The 20,345-nt window shown below is 38.5% G+C and overlaps 1 protein-coding gene across 2 annotated transcripts in view; it reads right to left on the reverse strand.

Moving 5' to 3' along the window:
• Positions 1-20,345, reverse strand: part of MED13L (mediator complex subunit 13L) — a 244,806-nt gene that overhangs the window by 55,585 nt on the left and 168,876 nt on the right. The gene's annotated exons all lie outside the window — the stretch shown is intronic.

A 20,345-nucleotide genomic window follows, 5' to 3' on the forward strand; every position in this document is an offset into this window, starting at 1 on the left:
TACAAAATTTGCTGCTTTTCAAGTTATTTAAAATATTATAAAGTGTATTTTGAGTAATATTCAAAATGTTAAATTTTGTTAAAGTAAAAATATCACGAGTCGTTAAGGAAAAATTGAAATAAAAATGATAAATTTTCACTCTATATACAGTGAAGCATATATAATCTTCCTTGACAAGTATGTTAAGATAAACTGAGAAAATTTTGTTTTTTATTAGAATGTGAACTTTTATCAATAGGAAACACCCAGTCTTGGCATATTTAACATGACACAGTAAAGACAGTAACTAAAATTTGTAAAAAAAATTTTCAAAATTTAAACATCCCCTTGATACCATATTTTTTCAGTTTCAAGTTCAAAATGAGAAAACTATGCCATGGGCATAAAACAATATCAATAATAATAAAGCACTGTCTTTATTTATGAAAATTACACTAGAAACATATCATCTTCAATAAACAACATTATGCCTGGCACATAACAGGATCAAAATGTAAGTTTACTGTTAATGTGCGGGTCCATTTTCCATCTGTAAACTTCAGCGAAGGGGTCTGAGCTGACTTATCCCGAGTTGTGCATAAAACGACTGGTCAGAATTACAGACAGCGAGGGGCAGCACAAGAACACACGCAGCCAGTATTTACCCTTCGACCAGTAAGCGCCATGAACGGTGCAAGGAGCCCGAAGTGATGCTGAATACGACTTGGTCCTTGCCCCCGAGGAGCAGGTAAGCTGACAAAAGGCTGATGTGAACACACATCAATAAAATAAAGCCGGGCCAACACAGAAGGAGAAAGGAAAAACCAAATGCTACAGGAAGGCAAAGGTGCATTGATTTGTTCAATCTAGAAGACCCAAATGCTCCAAGAAGACAAGAACCAGTAAAAACAGGGTTTCAGTAGCACAGAGAAAAGAAAAGGTGAGAGAGACAGCACGAGGCAAGGAGAGGGGCTAAGAGCAGAATATACTGGGTTGGCCAAAAGGTCCGTTTAGTTTTTTCTATAAAAGATACATTTTTCATTCCACCAATAACTTTATTGATTTGGATATTTTTAGTATGTCGGCTAACTCCACTATTAGCTTCTAATGGGTAGAGGCCAGAGGTGCTGCTAAACATCTTCCAATGCGTAAGACAGCCCCAGAGCAAAAAATTATTTGGCCAAAATGTCAATAGTACCAAGAAACTTCACAAACCACTTTTGACACGTTCGATCAGTCACAGCACCTTCTCCATACACTGCATAAATGTTTGGCATTTCAGTTGCATTTTAACCTTTCTGGAAATAATAAAACATAATACGCCAAAAATGTTGTGTATTTTCTTCCATCTTCAATATGAAAATGGCTGTACAAAAATTCACCAATTTTGATAAGGTTTTTTTAAAATGCACACTGATACGGCAGCTGTCACAATACAATTTAACAAAATTATTTTGAATGAAGTTAAAGGCAACTAAGCACTCTTAGAACCATCGTATGGAAAAACCACATGAACTTTTGGGCCAACTCAACAGTTTGGAAATTCTAAAGGGAGGAAGGGTGTGACATGAAGGGAAAGGAGTCTGAAAAAGAGGCTGGGGGTCACCTTTTGAGACAACAAGATCTGTATGTGAAAAATAACAGGAAGCCAATTTAAGGCTTGGTTTAAAAAAGTCAGCTGCATCTAAAGAATCATGCTGAAAACTTCAAAGGTGTTCATTTGAATTTGCAGTGTCTCAAAAGACACAGAGGAGAAGGACAAATGACAAAGGTAGGGACTGAATCAATGACCTATTTTTATATTGATAACTTTAAAAACAAAGTCTTTTTAAATTAAAACAACATAAGAGAAACAGCAAGTTAGAGTTGAAATATAATAGAGGCCACCAATAATCATACAATTTTGGGTAAGTCAGTTCACCTTTCTGAATAGAGTTTCCTTATATGTAAAATCAGTTATTGGCACAAATTGCTGGGCCCCCCAGAAGTTCTGATATAGGAGGCATGGGGTGGGCCCCACAAATTTGCATTTGTATCAAGTTCCCAAGTGATATTGCTGCCACTCATAATCCAAGGACCGCACTTAGAGAACTGCTAAGTTTGACGGTAGCTAAACCCACTTCCAGCTGTGAAGCTCTCTGTTTTCTAAGGCCGTGTGAAGCGAGCGGGCAAGGGTGGCAGCACGGTCCCCCTCTGGCCCAGCACTGCCACTGCTAAGACTTTACTCCACAGGAAAGACTACTGTACACGTCCTGATTACAGCGCTGCTGCTAAGAGTTAAAGGCTAAAACCAGCCACCGTGGCCACCAGCAAAGGGCTGGCTGACGAAACCACGACACATCTCTACAGAGTAAAACTACACAACCTTGTAAAAGAAAATGATCATACTGACATGGGGAAAAAACCCCAACATAACTCATAAATATGAGAAAAAACAAGGTACAAAACAGTGTGAATAATATACTCCCATCTGTATAAAAATGGGAAAGAGGAATTTATATGCATACACAATTTGCTTACCCTGGCAAAAAATTTCTCTGGAAGGATACACCTTAAAAGCCTAATAACCTTGGTTGTCTTTGGGGAATAAAACGGCATGACTGTTGGAAAAGAGAGAATTCACAACTGTCTTTCATACTTTTGAATGTGGGGCCATGTGTCACACGGAGTAACAGAAGCAAGACCTGCAGGAAGCCCCTGCCTCCTATCCTGGTGCTTGTTGGCCCAGCAGAGGAGTGCGCTAGAGGACTCCAGGGTGTCTCATCTTGTCAGATTTGGCTCCGCGTTGAAACCTGCTGAGATCATCTTTGATTCTGATTCTGTTATCCAACATACTAGCTATCTGATCAGCAAGCCATCAATATCTTTATCCATGTCATTGCTAAAAATGGTGACAAAGACTACACTGAGGACAGAATCTTGGGTCATCTCATCAGATAATTCCCAGGTTACAAATTCACCCATTTACTATCTTGTCTACAAAGAATAAGCACAAAGATTATGTCAAATGTCTTGATAAAATGCAGATATGTAACAACTATCATATTTCTCTGATCTACAAATCTGCCTAACTAAAAGTAAAATTCAGGTACAGCGGTCCCTCTCTATATCGCGGTTCACTTATCGCAGCCTCACTGTATCGCAGGGATTTTAAAAATATGATATTTAATTATTAATCGCAGACTTTTCGCTGTATCGCGGGATTTTGCGGAACTGTATACATACGTTGTTAAAGTGACGTAGGTTTAAGAGTGTAGAGTACGTTTAAGAGCATAAGCAGTGTTTAGGTCTAGAACGTAATACCCACGGTAAGTGAGGGAATACTGTAATCTAATATCAAAGCCGCCCACCCCTCATTTAACAGGTGATTAGGGCTAGAAGCCTGGTTTGCCAATAATGCCATTTTACAGGCACAACTGGAACTAGACTTGAAATTTTATGTTCTTTCCTCTAAAATAATGAAAATATAGTGAAAAATACACCATTAGCAATAACAATGAATACCTAGAAAATAAATTAATAAAAGACATGTTAGGCTTGAAGGATATAAAATAAAAAATCTTTTAAAAGATATGTAACATTTCTGGATGTATCAACAAAGATTACAATTCTCCCCAAATTGATCTATAAATTCAATCTAATTCCAACCAATATCCTAATAAGTTTTTTGACAAACTGATGCTACAATTTTAAAAAATAATTTATTTTATTATTTGTTTGTTTATTTATTTATTTTTAGAGAGAGAGGGAAAGGAGAAAGAGAAGGAGGGAAACATCACTGTGTGGTTGCCTCTCACTCGCGCCCCCAACTGGGGACCTGAAGTGTAACCTAGTCATGTGCCCTGACTGGGAATCAAACCAGCGACACTTGGCTTGCAGGGCGACGCCCAATCCACTGAGCCACAGCAGCCAGGGTTGATGCTACAATTTATACAGAAGAACAAAGGGTCAAGAATAGCCAGTGCATTTTGAAAAAGAACGAAGCAAGAGACGTAATCTACTAGTGTCAAGATGTGTTATTAACCACTAATTACAACAGATTGTTAGAACTGCCTAGTTTGAATATTTGTAAACCTTTAAGAGAAAGCATTTACTTCTAAGTATAAATTAGAGGTTTTGAAAAATAATTCATGCATCACTGTTTCTTTTATGCTAAAACATAAGGGCTTTCCAAAGAGGTCAACTTCTTCTCTGTTATCAAGAGCCGTTACTTACAGTTTGGCAGCCGTAATATCAGAACTCATTTAATCAACAGATATTTATTTACTAGGCACATCTATCTATCTTGTGCCAGACGCGGTGCTAGATTTAGGGATACGAAAATAAGCAAGACCAGAATCAGTAGTTGAGTATTTTATAGTTTCCTAAGAAAAGTGCCTAAAAACTTTAAAAGGAACAAGAATACTAACATGAAACTATGATACTCACTGACATAAATAGCAAGATCCCAAAGAATTTAAAATAGATGAAAAAGTACAAATGGAGAAATTCTGATAGGATATCTCAGTCAAAACTTCTGTACTTTAATATTAAATCTTGTACAAAACCATATAGTAGTTTTTATTGGTTTGTGCCCTATACAACCTTAAAGAGTTATTATGAAGGAATGAGATGAACCCATGGCAATTAAGGGGAGGTCATCTGTAGTTTTCCTATTATTTCAAAACTATCCTGTACTCCATCGTATTACCAAACTGACTAAAATTCTATATTCTCTGGGGTCTGGGAAGGAAAACTAGCCCCGACCTTTCCAACGCCGTCTCTCTCTGCGCTCGCTCCTACGCCCAGCACATCCGTAACCCAGCGTTTTTCCTCACAGCACGTGCCATGATTTGCAATAATTTATTTGATGGTTTTCTCCACCGAAAGGTAAGCTCCCTGAGAGGAAGAACCATGTCTGTCCCACTGCCCTCTGGGTCCCCAGCATCTAGCACAGCTCATGACACATGAAATTTAATATCGTCACCAAATGAGTAACAGTTTTCGTCACAACCAAAAATCAAATTACTCTTCTTTAGAAAACTCCATCATGAGGAGAACAGTTGAGGTGCACAGAGAAAATTTTTAAGCAGGAAGAAGTTTAATTATTAATAGAAGGCGGTAGTATGCAATTTCCAGGGATAAAAAAGGGCAACTTTTAAAACTGTTTACTTTGGAAGCTTAAGGCATTGGGGCATTGGTGTGGGCTGCACCTGAGTACCTAGGAAAGCACTTGCAGGAATTCAGCGCTGGAATGACTAGTATTCCAAACCATTTTATTCTCTTACAATATTCTAAGGCTTAAAAAGAGGTGATTTTTTTTTTAACTTCTTACATTGAGTTTTCAGAATGCAATGCTCTTTCAAAACACACTATAAATATTAATAAACTCCTGTTCTTTTCATGGTGTAAGAGTGTTTTGATAACAAATTCAAAATGCCAAACGCATTGAGATAATTTTATCTTAAAATTTTCCAAGTTGTCATGAACCAAATCTCTTGCAAGAAGTAATCTGCCTCACTCTATAGGCCCTTATCTGGGAATATTTTGCTAATGTTAATTTTATCACTTCCTTTCCTTAAAAACATACCATTTACTTGGGCAGTATTCACAGACTATGTCAAGATCCTTTGCTCACTTAGCGTATTAACCTTTCTCTTATTGGACAGGCCTTCACTCTCATCTTCTTTTTAAAAGAGGGTGGCGGTATAATATTCAAATAATAAAAGTTGGTTCAATTATTGTATAAAGCTCTGAGATGCTTTCACTATATCATATATCTTCCCTTTAAATTATAAGTTAAACCTGATTTCAAAGGCAATGGAAACGTCCAGGAAAAGTTGATGGCATTTTTTTTTAAATGAAGGATAGTACTTAGGACTGTTAAATTAGCATCACCTTTCTATGAATCATCACTCCACTAAAAATAATTACCAATTACATTGTTACAATACAAAATTGCCTCCGTAATCAGTTTGCCTTCATATAGAAATACGTATATACCTGTGTTACACACACACAAATACATGAGGAATTAAATTAGCAAGCTTTACGACTGCTTCTTTCTACCACTGCATCTTCACTGGGGGGTACGTGACTTCTTCCAGATCCCAAGGGGACCACTGCTAGCACTGCAGTGGTAACGCAGAGCAGGAGCACACCTTGCATTACTGCAAAAGGGCGCCCTCGTGGCCGAAAGGACTTCCGTGTTTCTGCCTGGATACCTCACTTGCTAGAAGCAAGAGGCAGAGCCGAGGCTCTGACTCAGTATGTCCTTGACCCAAAGGCTGGCAGAGTGTGAGGGTTCCCACCCTGAAGGTACAAACTATGGAAGATCATTTTTGAGACGCCAGAGCAGACAGTGCACAATGTGTGCTCGAAAATCAGAAGCCAACACCCACACAACTTGAGGAGGTTTATGAAAGCCATCTCACTAAAGTCTCTGAGGAGTTACTAAACTAGGCCAGGTTATTTAGTCACAGTCTCTGCGCAGCCCTCTGAAAATTCAATGGCGATGTGCCTGGCACAGAATAAAGATTCGAGTAGCATTTATATCAGGTAACTCATAACCACCCAAGTCCTTCATTGCTCAATTTAAGACATGCTTGGATTCCTTTGTTCTGTTTTGTTTTTAAGTATAAAAACAAAAACTTTCATCCTTTTTTTTGGTTACTTTAGAAGATAGTAACAAAGTAGGGAGGAGAGAGATGGGGAGGGGAAAACGCAGCACCACATAAAATTTCTTACTGCTTTTTTCATCAGGTACTACTAAGACATTACGTATTGCGAGGAAGCCAAAATATTCACCTGACACGAAAACGGCTAAGACTTGATATATCCCTTTGCCTCTCTGCCTGAGAGCACAAACTAGCTTTCTCCACTGCTCCTTCCTGCTGAAGTGAAATGCTGTAGTCCCCACATTACAAAATGTATTTGTACAGTCCATCTTACAATCATGACTGTTTCCTTGTATTTCACATAAACACCCAACCACCAGGACAGATTTCCGAGGAGGAGCCTAAGTGGCAGATCTGGTGGAGCTCCTGACAGCCTGAGAAAAACACGGGGACAGACCTCTGACATCTGCCTAGATCCCCACGCCCAGCTCACAGCGGGAGAGGCGACCTGTGGAAACAGTGTAAAGAGGACGGGAACTCCAACGCGCTGTCATCAGCAGGTGAACAACAGAAGCAGGACTTCCCCGATGTGGTCCAACCGCAGCAGCAAAAGAGAGGTCTGCTCCCCTCCAGTGCGAGGTGTGTCGCATCTGCTCCAGTGTTGTTTCTCCACGCGCCTCTTAACATTTTCCTTGTCTCGTTATATTTATTATACGTAAACTACCTTAAATACGTCTAGAGTGCAATGAGATTGGAGAAAGAGAGGAAGAGCCATACTGAGATATTCTTTCCCTCTCGTACCCCAATTCTATTTAAGGAACTCATAGTGTTATTTTATAGTATGTATTTAATGGGAACTCATATATAAAGAATACAACATCAGACAATTATTTTATGACCCTATTCACAGTAAAGGTTTTAGTTATATTTTTAAAAGACTGCCTACAGTAACTAAGCAGGAAAAAAGAATCCACCTTTTTACATCACTCCACCTCAGACTTAGCAGCCGACGCCGAGCGAGGCTTGGCAAGTGCTTGAGAGGCTTTCCACTACTTGGCACTCGTCTGCCAGGGAGCAGGGCCTTCCCCATTCAGCAGTGTTGCAAAGTGTCTCACTCGCCGGGACTCAAAGGAGGGCGCAGTGTTCCCAGCAAAAGGAAAACAAAATTGGAGTTGACACTGATTTGGTAGGATGCTGTTATCAGCAGGTATTTATCTTCCATACTCTTCTCACGACACAGGCCTGCACCAGAGCTAGCTTTTCTTTTACTTTAAACAAAACACAGCACAGCCTTTAATCAGCAGCATTGCTTGTGATCCCAACTTCCCTATCTCCAACATAAAAAAATAAATCTGATGGCTGACACCAACAGAAAAATAAACATAAGATGCTTCTATACTTTTCCTCTGGTCTACTTAAAATCATGAACTCAAGGTAGCTACATACATGTTTTGCAATATGTTTTACAAATTCTAAACAGAATCAACTTTGATTCTTATGAGTTAAAAGCAATTTCTTCTAATGAGGTAAGATCCAACTGAGGAAATATAAAAGAAAAAGGGAATATTAGAACTGAGAGTCATTAGGCACTATAAATCTGAAGGACAATATTTATTCAATATAAGGTTGGCATGAGCATCTCATTAAAGAGACAAACAGAAAACACAAGGTCATCCGTAAGCAGTGCAAAAGTTGGTGCCCATTCTTCAAACTATTCTAATACACAGAGTAGTTATGCAGACATTTATTTAATGACAATCACACAGAATCAGCTTCTGTCACTATCAAAAATTATGAATGCTTTTTCAGATGTCCAATTTTTTTTTTGAGAGCACCAATTTGCAAAAGGTTTAGCAACTGAAAGATTCTGACAGAGACTCTCCTTTTATTATCAACAACTGGTAGCGTAGGCAACTGTCAGCGCATTTCTTCCTTCAACATACGTGTAAGCGCTGCCCTAAATGCCAGGCGTACGGCAGTGAAGAAGGCCCACGGTCCCGATTCTCACTGAGCTTACGTTCTGCTGGGGCAGTCAGTGTAAACGTTTTCTAAAAGATGATTCCAGGGAAAAAGCTATGAAGAAAACAAGATAAGACCTATTTGTGAGTGGCAGAGAAGGGAGGCAGGGCGAAGATGACACCTTAGAGATGGGGAGCAGCGGTGGGTGGGGAGGATGGGAAACAAGCAGCCCCTCCCCCGCAGGAAACCTAAGGGACAGGGTTTAGGCAGGGGGCACATGCCAAGGCCAGAAGTACGGAAACAAGCTTATGTGCTTGGGGAACAGAGTGGCCACTATGTTTGAAGCTTAAAGATAGGAAGGAGACAGGTACAAAATGAGGTCAGAGAGGCGAGCAGGGCTCAGACAGTGTCAGCATTTCCACAGGGGAGTGGGGCTTGCATTTTATTCTATATTCACTGAAACGCCCTGCAGGATTTTAAGCAAAAGAATTAACAGCGTCTCATTTGCATTTTGAAAAGTTCACTTTAGTTATTCTCTGGCCAATTTGTTATGAAGAAGTTAAACAGGGAGAACAGCTAGAGGGACCTGTGGCGGCAGGCGTGAGGGGACAGCGTGGCTCAGAGCAGACTGGGAGCAGGGGACAAGGGCACACAGACTTGAGATGCATCGTAAACACAGAGCGGACGAGTCACGCACCAGACACTGTGGAGGACGTGTGGACACGTCGGCAGGGACGGGGTGGGGGGCGACCCCGCATCTGGGCGATGCTGGCTTATAAAGGTACTTGAGGCCAAGAGGGTGAGCGGGGGCACCGAGGTCTGAGTCTGAGAGGCTCTAGACAGCAAAGAACAAGTGGTCCGCCCCCACCTCTGCTCTGACATGTTCAGATGCTCCTAAGGGGGGCTGGCAGTGATGCTGCCATGTTTTCAGTAAGCCAGAGGGTGAAGCATATAACTTTAGTGATACTTCTCCTAAGAACAGGTGAAGAGAAAAAGGAAAGTTGTGGTTTTGCCTAATTTTTGTGACAGGAGCCTGTCTGTCCATCTCTCTCTCTCTCTCTCTCTCTCTCTCTCTCTCTCTCTCTCTCTCTCTCTCTGCCCTCTCCCAAACCCCTTCCCCTTTTCTCTTTTCCACTTGGAGTTCAATAAATTTAACTAAACCAAACAAAGTCATTCATATTTTCTCCTTTCAGAACTATCTTTTTAAAAAGTGGTATTCACTAAGTTTAGTAACAAAATACACTGAAAACAAATGAAGTTATAAAGTACTATTTAAATCAAATTATCATCTGAATAAATACCAGTTTTTCTAATTAGTACCACACCTATGAATCTGATTAACATCTCAATCTGAAGTAAAAATAAATGAGGCAATCACACATCTATTTTATATTAAATTCAGAGATTTCCATTTCAAATAGTTTTCCTCTTTCATAATGCTAATAATGTAGGAGAGAAATGTGTTAGCTGCTTTTCTCTGGATAAGGCTGGGTCATTTACTCAAGAACAAGGGACTTCAGATCTACCCCTTTCTCACTGAATGACTATGAAAAAGTGTTACTTACTAATTTTAAACACTTATCAGGATGGGAAACCACCCGGATTGCCATCAAGAGCACACTGGATAAATAAATGGAGGCGGAGTCACAGAATGGAATGCTGCTACACAGCAATCAGAATCAATGATCTGCAAGTACACACAGCCGCCCGAGTAACGACCACAAACAGTGGGGAAAAAGCAAAGGCAGAGACAGAAGGAAACATGCTGTATGATGTACATGAAACGCAAAAACAAACTAAACCACACCGTTAGAACTCAGTACTGCCTGCGCTTGGGAGGGAGAGGAAGGGACTTGAAAGGAGAATGAGAGAGGGTTTTCAGGTAGTGATGAGTTCCTATTTCTTGATCTGAGTGCAGGTTACATAAATGTGCTCACCTGGGGAAAATGCACTGAGCTGGGTATACTTAGGACACCGGTATAATAAATGCAGAAGGAGCTACCCTAAAAGTCAACCCCTGCTTGGGTAACTTTAGGACCCTTCCAAAACAACTAGAGAGGGTCTTAGCTGACAATAGGAGGCATGCAAATGTAACTGGCACAAGAAACGAAGGCAATCATAAGAGGCAACAATAAGCTTGATGCAGAACATGCACATCAGTGTCGGAAAGTGGATGGTAATTAAGAGTCCCCAAAGGAGGCTGCTTTTCAAATCAGAAAAGCCCATCTCTCCTAAAAGCCACCGGCTAGGGAGGAGCCACTGTAACTGACAAGCACTGGCCCCCTGCATCCGACAGGCTGGGGCAGCAAATGTAAACAAAATCACTTGTTAAGAACAAGGGAGCTAAGGATCTACTCTGCTCCAGCTCTAAGAGAGTCAGAGAATGCTCAGTGTTTAGTTTAACTCTGTATACCACACTTAGAAGGATATTAAGCAAACTGGAACACATTCAAAGGAGAATACCAAAGGAACTTAAAACCACACAACGTGACAACGTGGAACTGTAGATATTTAACCAAGAGATGAGACAACTTAGGGATGAGAATAAATAATCTTTGACGCACAAACTACACTCGGTTACACCATGCCATGAAACCTATTTTGTTCAGAACCATTGTTAGAATAGTATATGCTGTTTTCATTATGGTATCAACTGTATACACTGATCAAAATGTAGCAACATATTGGTCAATACTTCGTGGTACCCTAGATCCATGTACACCAGGTGCAGACTCAATCATCAAGCATCACTGATGTAGATAAACACTACAGAAAAAATAGAGTCCAATTTAATATAATATAAAGACTTTCTAACCAGGTTATTTAAAGAAAAAAATGGGTTTACACAAAAGGTGATTTATTTGCTATCCTGAAGGTGTGGAGGAAACTCAAATGTATCAAAAGGGGTGAGGGACAGGATGACCTTCAACTGGCGCCTTTGATTCTGAGATTCTAACGGTTTTATACCTCAGCTCTCAGATAGGCTGTGCCCCCTTTAATACATCCCATACAAACCGAAATACTGAAGCGCAAAGTGCAACGGCTACTAAGGGAAAGGTGTCCTGAGACAGAGCGCAGAGAAGCATCTTGAAGATGCCATTCTGAATGAAACCTGAAATGTGTATTGCTAGTAAAGCCTCAAATACATGAATTCTCAAATCTGTCCAATGAGCCAAAACTTTTCTGCTCTCCCTTTATGACCAGGATGACTATCTGAAAGCCGGCCTTACAGGAATACCCATTTATAAACGCAGCAAGTAACAGAGATAAACATAAATCTATTCTCCCGGGGACGGAGACATGAGGCTGACAGCCTTTAAGAGGAGCGTCCTGCCAGACTGAAGTATCAGTCTGTGAGCTGGAATGAGAAAAACTGATATTGTTTGAATAGAAAGTTATAAAAGAAGAAAACTGCCCCAGAGTATGGTGCCATTACACTATCTTACCCTCAAGAGCTGAAGTCTCAATTAAAGTCTTTCGATGATAAAGAGCTGAATTTACCCACTGTTAGCTGATGTTCATCCTGAATGATGTACTCACAGAATGTAAATTTGTACATTTCTTATTCAGTAACACTTAACTTCTGTGCCCGAGTCACCACTGGTGAGAGTTCCTAGAAACATCCCTTCCCTGGAGATATTTTCAGCTGCCCTGGAAGAACTACTACCCAGCACAATGGCTGGTTCTATTCCTCTATCCTATTTAATTATTATACATGGAATCCACGCTATGTCAATTAAGCATACAATACACTGCAATACATAAAACCACAATAAGCAATACAGAAAAAAAGGATTAAAGGCATGAAAATGCATTAATTTATTCTACGCAATGCACTTGTAATTCTTCCACTTTCAGTCAAGATCACAGTACAGTTTAATAGTCTGGTTCAGGGACCAATTAATCCTTTTATATTTAAATCAATCACTGATTCCTCTCAGAATAGCATAATTTAGCTTCTACATGCTGCCTCCCATTTGATGTCTTTGGGGAGAGAGCACAGTTAACCCTATGCGGCACATTAATCATGCTTGATAATAGAAAAAAAAATGCATTCTCAGAGAAACCTTATACCAAAAGAAGAGCACACTCTAAAATGTGTTAGCATAATCAGTATACATCCTCGGTTTCTTAATTAAAACACGAAAGCTAACCTGGAGCCAAAAGCGTATCCTTCATCTGGTTTTTCACAGAATATGAGCATGCACAGACATATTTATTTCGATTACGTATAAAATATACATCCAGGAATAAATCCACTCTACACAACCCCTCTTCCTACTACTTACTGTCTGATTCCTCTTTCCCACCCCGAGCAAGAGTAAAATGACTTGATGATGCTCGAACAGTGGGAAAGGGGGAAAGCAACAGAAAAAGCGTGTATTTTATTCAAACTGGCATGTGTTTGGCATGTTGCCACAAAGCTGGGTCTTTCTCCTTGAATAACTCTGACGCCTAATTAATAGGGTTAATTCCATGCAACAGTCATGTGTCGTCTAAAGATTTTTACCACTGCATGCAAAGCAGGTGTCCCTGTTTTAAGAATATTTTCTCTAAACAAATGTGTCAAGAAAGCATTAAGAGTCAATGTGACTAAGAACGACAACAACGTACTAAATGCTACTTCTTGCTTTGACCAACAGCAAGAGAAAGAGGTCTCCTTTTCATTCCTGGATCTAATTCACCATAAGAATAAGTCAACTTTGTATTCTAGTGGCCACACCATGGATTACAAATGAATGATTTAGCCTCGGAAATTTCAAAGCAAACATCAGCACTTTTTAAATGGTCCATAAGTAAGTGTTTAAAAAAAATTTTAATCGATTAACTCTAGATGTAGATCCAGTACTGAAAAAGTGGAGTCCGTATCTTGGCATAAAGCAAACGCACTGCTGACTCAGGAGCTCTGCCAGTTCAAACCGTTCCAAAGGGAGGAAAAGCACGCAGTGCGTGTTAGCTCCGTGTCTGCTTCACACCAACACAGAGAAATCAAATGGAAAAGTTTAAGACCAGCTCTGTGATACTCAGTGGGAAGAAGAGTTTTAAACAGGCCATGCTATAAGCAGTAATCCAAACTGGTAAGAACACAAAGCATCTAAAAACAGAAATTCAAAAGCCTGACTACATTAGCTGTCACAATGAAGGAGTATTTTTTTGGGTGTGTGAACTGTGACAACCTTTGAGAATTTGGTTGACAACTATGACCTATAAATAATCATCAGGTGGAAAATACTGAGTGTCATTCCTCTCTAGTCCCCAGAACAGTGACATCAAAGAGACACCTGGAGAAAGCATAAAGTTTCTGTCTGTAGAACACTACAAATCAAGATTCAGTACGTGAACCAAAGCCCATCATCAAAAATCATCTTGTCCCTAGAGTATGAAGTCACACCAGCTAACAAGCTACCATCAGCAGGATGTGTCTGTCTTGTGTCTATTTCATGGTGGTTCGAATAAGTGTGTGTGGGTTCACTCCCACTCCCCTGTCCAGTTTTCCCTTGCTAAGTGAGAATCTGAGGAGCCACACACAGACACAAAGATGGTAGGAGACCCTACAGGTCACTACAGAACACACTAACAAATGTCAGCAGTTAAACGCAAGGGGTGGGGGAGTCTGTATGTGTTTGGGTAAAACACACTCTCTATTTCAGGGACTGTACCTCTCAGATGGTGAATCCTAACAGGAGAAATACTACATGCTCTTTCTGGATTCAGTTTAGGACAGTGTTCAAAACCAGATCATAAAATGCCAGAAACAGCTCTTCTGAACACTGGTGGAATCTTTCCTTTTTTCTCTTCTCTGCTTTTAATATAGCTGTCACAATTGTGGGCCCAGACAGCACTGAGTTCCCCTGGCTGAGACAACCAATGAGGCACCCTCACCACAGCCTGGAAGGGCTCCTCTTAGGTGTAGCTCCCATCTGAGCTGCTCTGGACAACTGTCCCCATCATCCCACAGCAGAGACTGCACGCAGCTTCTGGATGGGATCTCAGGCACTTCTTAAGAGCCACTGACATGGTGGGTTCTCTCTTCCCTTACCAGTCTGTGTGGACTTATGACTGACTCTTCTTGTACCTAAGGCAATGTATTAAACCTACTCTGGAAAAAGACCAATGCTTAAAAAAGAAAGAACAGGTTTATAAAGCATCTTATTGGTAAGCAACATAAAATTCAGTCTTACTCTTTCTATATGTTAAATCAAAATATGGTAAGAGTGGTTTATAAGTCATGCACACAAGAAAAAGAATTCTTGATTATTCTCTTACTTTCAAAAGTTGAATTGGTTAATTTTAAATAGTCGTTTATAAAAACAAAACAAAACAGAACACAAACATGCTCGGTATCAGCATGAAGAGCCTTGGAAGGCCCCATCCACTGACTCTTTATTTTTTAAAAATTGCAGAAGAAATAGTTAATACTATGATGTAAAACCCAAAGCCAAATGGATATAAATAAATTCTACCTCCCAAAATAACAACTGGAATGGCCATTTAAAATAAAATTTGGACATTTAATGTCTCTGTCTTATATTTTATCTTCTTTGTTAAATTTAACAGTCAAACACAACTCCAATAATACTTTGAAACAAAAAAAATAATGAAACATATCTGTTCAACTCATAAAGAAATTTTAATAGTAAAGAAACTTAGTATTTTTTATTACTACCTGTGTACACTTAAATATTTTTTAAATAGAAAGAAAAAATATGCCTTTCTTTACTTAACAGCTAAGTAGGACACCTACCCGAGTTAAACATTTTACAAGGACATAAAAAAATTAAAGACAAAAATAGCTAGTTGTTTTATGGATGTGTATACAAGAATGTTGATAGTGGGAAAATACTATTCCCTTCATTTTGGTGAGTTGTCTTTATCCAACAGATTTGTATACGTTAGCTATATGGTAGTGACATGTTCTTGATAGTCAATATAAATGAAGATAAAATAATGCTAGTGACTAAAAACTCAAATTAAGAAAAATAGATTAAGATAATGGGGAAACAGGGGCTGATACTGATGAGGTGCAGGGAAAGGAACAGAGAGTCCGAAAACTAGTACGCCACCCTCAGAGCGAGGTGATGAAAACTTCGATTAGAATATGACAGTGGAAATGCAAAGGAAAAGCACTTTCCAGGTCCACAAACCCAGAAGTTACCCTGTGATACCATACAGGTATGTTCTTGAATTAGTAATGTTTAAGACATCAGAAGTTTTGTCTTTTTAAATATCCAGAAAAAACTGTTTTCCTGGATCAGAGCAGAAAAATGAGCTATGTTATCTACATCTTGCTTGCAGTCTTTTCTTACACCTTTTAATTGGGAGGTGGGGCAGTGCATCAGGTTACAGACAGCCATTACTTATGTTGATTTCTATTTTTAAAATCACTGTTTTTTAAATAGTTTAAAAACTGAGGAGAGACAATGATATTCTAGTATCACTGCATTGTCTCTACTTAAACCTTGTTCCCAAGGTAACAGCTAGCTATTCAATGTCAGGTGCTGCATAATTACTGACTACAAAGGAAGAACGCTGGAATGAGACATTTGCACTTGGGCGGAATGAAAATGACCGGCTGGTTGTCTGCTTTGATATCAAACAAAATCTCTGATTTTCATACAGAGACCAGAACTTTCTACTAGATATATGCTGACAAGAATAGGTTCCATTACTTAACATGTTCTCAGGAGCAGAATGTTACTATTTTCAGTGGTATTCTATTCTAGATTAAAACAAAGACAACTGAAACCACCTTTATTTTTAGGCACTAGTGACTTATTCTGGAAGAGGCTCAGCTTTGAAGTCACTCTGTTAAAGCATAAATGGAGATGACTGCTCATAGACCATCATGGATGAACGTATTTCCCATGACCAAAAAGGCTTTTAAATAATGTTAGTGATTAAAAATTCAAACTTGAGGAAACAGATTAAGATAATGGTTTTGTAAAATGATTTAAATTCAAAATGATTTATGTAATTTAAATTACAATGATTTAATTTTTTTCAATTTATAAACTTTTAGCAAAAAAAAACAACCCACAACAAATAAGCACAAATTTTCTTGATTATATCATTTCTATACCATTAACTACAAATCTCCCACCTTTTATAACCAGCCGTTTTTCTAGAAAACACTTTAAAGTTCTAACATAGCAAAAGATACAGTGATACATGATCCATTTACAGAGTTAGCAGAAAGTAAATAAAATATGGAGAGTTCATTTTCACAATTACTGTCAAACCCTCTAATTTATACTTATAAATAAGTGCTTCTGTTAAAGATTTACAAATATTCAAACTAAGCAGTTCTAACATAACCAGTGTTGGGTCTAAAAATATAACAAGCACGGACATTTTATTTTGACCAGAAAGTCAAGTGACAAAGGTAGGTTGGCTAACTAAAAATTCAGCCTCATATAGCACTGTACTTAAAATTAAAATAAACACTGATTAAGAAAATACACAGGAAATAAAATTTTAGGACACAGTTTTTCAAATGGTAGGGGTCATAAAATCAATCTGTGGATTTCAACCAATACTTTTTATTTAAACAGAATAAACTAGAAAACAGAATTTCAAGCTCAAGAAGGCAAGAGAAAAACACACACAAAGACATATACTAGATTGCAATGTAAGATCCATTTCTTTGAAGGTAGTGAAGAAAAAATGGAAAGTTCTTTGAAATATCAAATATTGTCATAAACCTCAATTTAGTATCTTAGTAACGAAGATTTTTTCATTATATCAGTCTTTTAAAATACCCTGTTAAAGCCCCCAAAACATAATCACAACTATATTCTTTCAGGTATTTACTCCATGAAAGTTAAAATTTGACTCTTAAGAGTTCAATTATCTCCCTCAGGATACAGGATACAGCACAGCTTTCCTAACCCTGGTACCCTGATATGTTAGGGTACATGTATGAGAGAATAACTGGGAAGCTGCACAAAATCTGAAAACTGAAATGACAGTGTCACCAGAATTTTGTTAGACAAGTGTGCATACTATAAAATTCTTCTCTGTACACATAGACCAGGTCCCATCAATACTAAAACTCTCTATAAACTAAATATACATACTAAATGGAAAATTAAGAATGAACACCATGAGACATTCTAATAACCAGTGGCAGGAAGCCAAGCCTGACTAAGACAAAAGCAGTAAAATTCACTAAAGACTTTTTCCTCTGAATTAAAAGCACATCCTACTTAGAAGATGGTACTTATTTTATTCAATAGCTATATAAGCTTAATTTTGATATCTGAATTCATTTAAGCTTATAGTTCAAGAAATACACATTCTTCAAACTTAATAAAACTTCTCACTTTTCAAATGGTTAACAATAAACTTTAAAAGTACATATCTTGTACCACTCTGCCGTTGAGGAGTAAAAGGTGGCCACAGGGTGATTTGCGAAGAGTAATGATGAATGGCAACAATGACATCAAAGGACAGGGTCCCTGAGGAGCCACACTAGCTGAAATGAAGGAATAAGGTGAACCAGAGCCATACTTCTAGCATTCAGAGGTATGTACATTAAGAAACCACATACCAGAAAGTCACAATCAAATTCCAGCCTGCCCCTCAATTTCACAGCTGCAGCAGCCAACCAGTTTCAAGAGTCTAAAGTTAACTAACTTTCAAAAGCACACTTCATACAGCTGAGAGGCAGAGAGGCCTTTTCTCCAGGTAAATGCCTTGCACAACGCAGCCAAATCATTGTGGAGCAAGAATTATAATTCAAAGCTATGAGTGACTTGTCTTCTGTCAGCTCACAGAGGTGACCTGATACACAGGACAGAGAAACGAAAAGGTCAGACTCAAAGGACAACGAAAGCAGTTAGGAAAGAGAAGGCTGAAAGGGAACGAAGCCCTGACCAGTGGGGCTCAGTGGCTTGGACATCAGTCCACAGAGTGAAAGGTCACTGTGGGGCTGGATTCCAGGTCAGGGCACATGCCTGGATTGCAGGCCGGGTCCCTGGTTGGGGCGTGTGCAGGAGGCAACTGATCCGTTTTTCTCTCCCTCCCTTTCTCCTGTCATTCCCCCTCTCTCTAAGAATAAATAAGATCTTTTTTAAAAAAAGAAAGAAAGGGAATGTTGCTAGGTCCAGTATTTAGAATGCCTATAGGCATCTGGTTCTGCAGGAGACGGCACCTAACATTAACCAATGGGAAACTGCTTCAAGATTTCACTGAGCTATGCTGTAGAAATTAATGTTTCATCATCATCGAGAAAAATGTCTTGCTGTAATTCTAAAAAAGTGTTAAATCAATTGAGATTTTTGTGGGGAAAAGCTGGAAAGCATCATTCACTCTTAACTGTCAGCCAGTTACGAACAAAAATCACTAATCACGTGCTGGACTGTGGTTTCCATTACAGGGTTTTGACAAATGAACCATTCCAATCTTGTTTTGCTTAAGCTAGTATTACAGCCTGCTTATATACTCAAGAGACTGGGAGAGAGAGCAGGGCGACAGGGTGTTGGGTGCACAGGAGAAGCCAAGCAGGTATGAAAGATTAATAAGGAAGAATTTACGAGATTTACAAGAATAATCCATGTGTGAATAATTGAGGTTTTAATATATTTGGATTAAATGAGGAAGACAAATACATTTCAATAAAACAATAGGCACTGTAGTAAGTTAAGCTTCACCTTAATATCTTGCAATAGCAAGATATATAATCGATTATTCACTTAAATATTATATTTATATCCCCTATATAATTTTATATTCATTTTGTACCCATTATATAATATATAATCCATTATTCATTTTTTTAGTGTAAAAGTCTATCTTTCTGAAAGATTTATGGAAAACATTTTCTCCACATCATGCACTATGTAAGAAATCAAGAAACTAATTTTAGAGTTTCTTATTAAAGTATAATATTTTTATTGGGTGACTTTTAAATTCTTGGAAAGATATCACATAATTACGGAGTTAAGAACATAAATGAAACAAAATCTATCTTCAAGAAACTTATACTGTAGGAAAAAATATAAAATATGACCACAGATAAATATAACAGCTCCCAACTGTCAACAAACAAATGTCAATAAATAGAACACACAAATTAATTGTGGTATATTCATACAATGGATCATACGACAAAATGAACAAATTGCAACTGCACACAACATAGCTCATAAATACAATGTTGGGAGAAAGAAGACACAAAACTGTATAAACTGACTACAATTTCACCGAAATAAAATTCGAACACATGTAAAACTAATCTGTAGTGTTACTGGGATAGCAGGTCCTTTGAGGGGAGGCGGTGACACAGAGGAGGCACAAAGGGAGCTTCTGAGGATGTTGGTAATGTCCCATTGCTTGTAAGGATGTGCTCATTTTATAAAAGTGAATGGAGCCAAACACTTATGATATGCAAACATATATGTATATTTCAATAATGATTTTTAAAATTGCAATAGGAATGTAACTGTTCATAGAAGGCCCATTGCAAGTAGGAGAATTAAAATACGTGTCACTGAAAAGAATATATTAACATGTAAACTTAAAATCACTACTTTCAGCTAGACTAAGTGGAAAAGCCAAGCATGTTCCCATGAGAAGTCAGTTTAAAAAAAAACAACCATTCCCTCCTGTGAAGACCAGTATTTTAACAATGTTTCTAGTTGACCTTACAATGGAAGAGCCATAGAGCTAAAGGTTTTTAGCACTGAGAAGGCCCTTAGAAAATGTACTGCTACCCCCTAAAAGAGCTAACTTACCAACTTTAATAAGTTTCATTAAATATCTGGGATGCTAATCATGAGCTCCATGAGCAGAGAAACAGAAAATGATTAA

The sequence above is a fragment of the Furipterus horrens genome, unplaced genomic scaffold, assembly GCF_987537825.1.
Source record: "Furipterus horrens unplaced genomic scaffold, mFurHor1.1.pri manual_scaffold_11, whole genome shotgun sequence".
NCBI lineage: Eukaryota > Metazoa > Chordata > Mammalia > Chiroptera > Furipteridae > Furipterus > Furipterus horrens.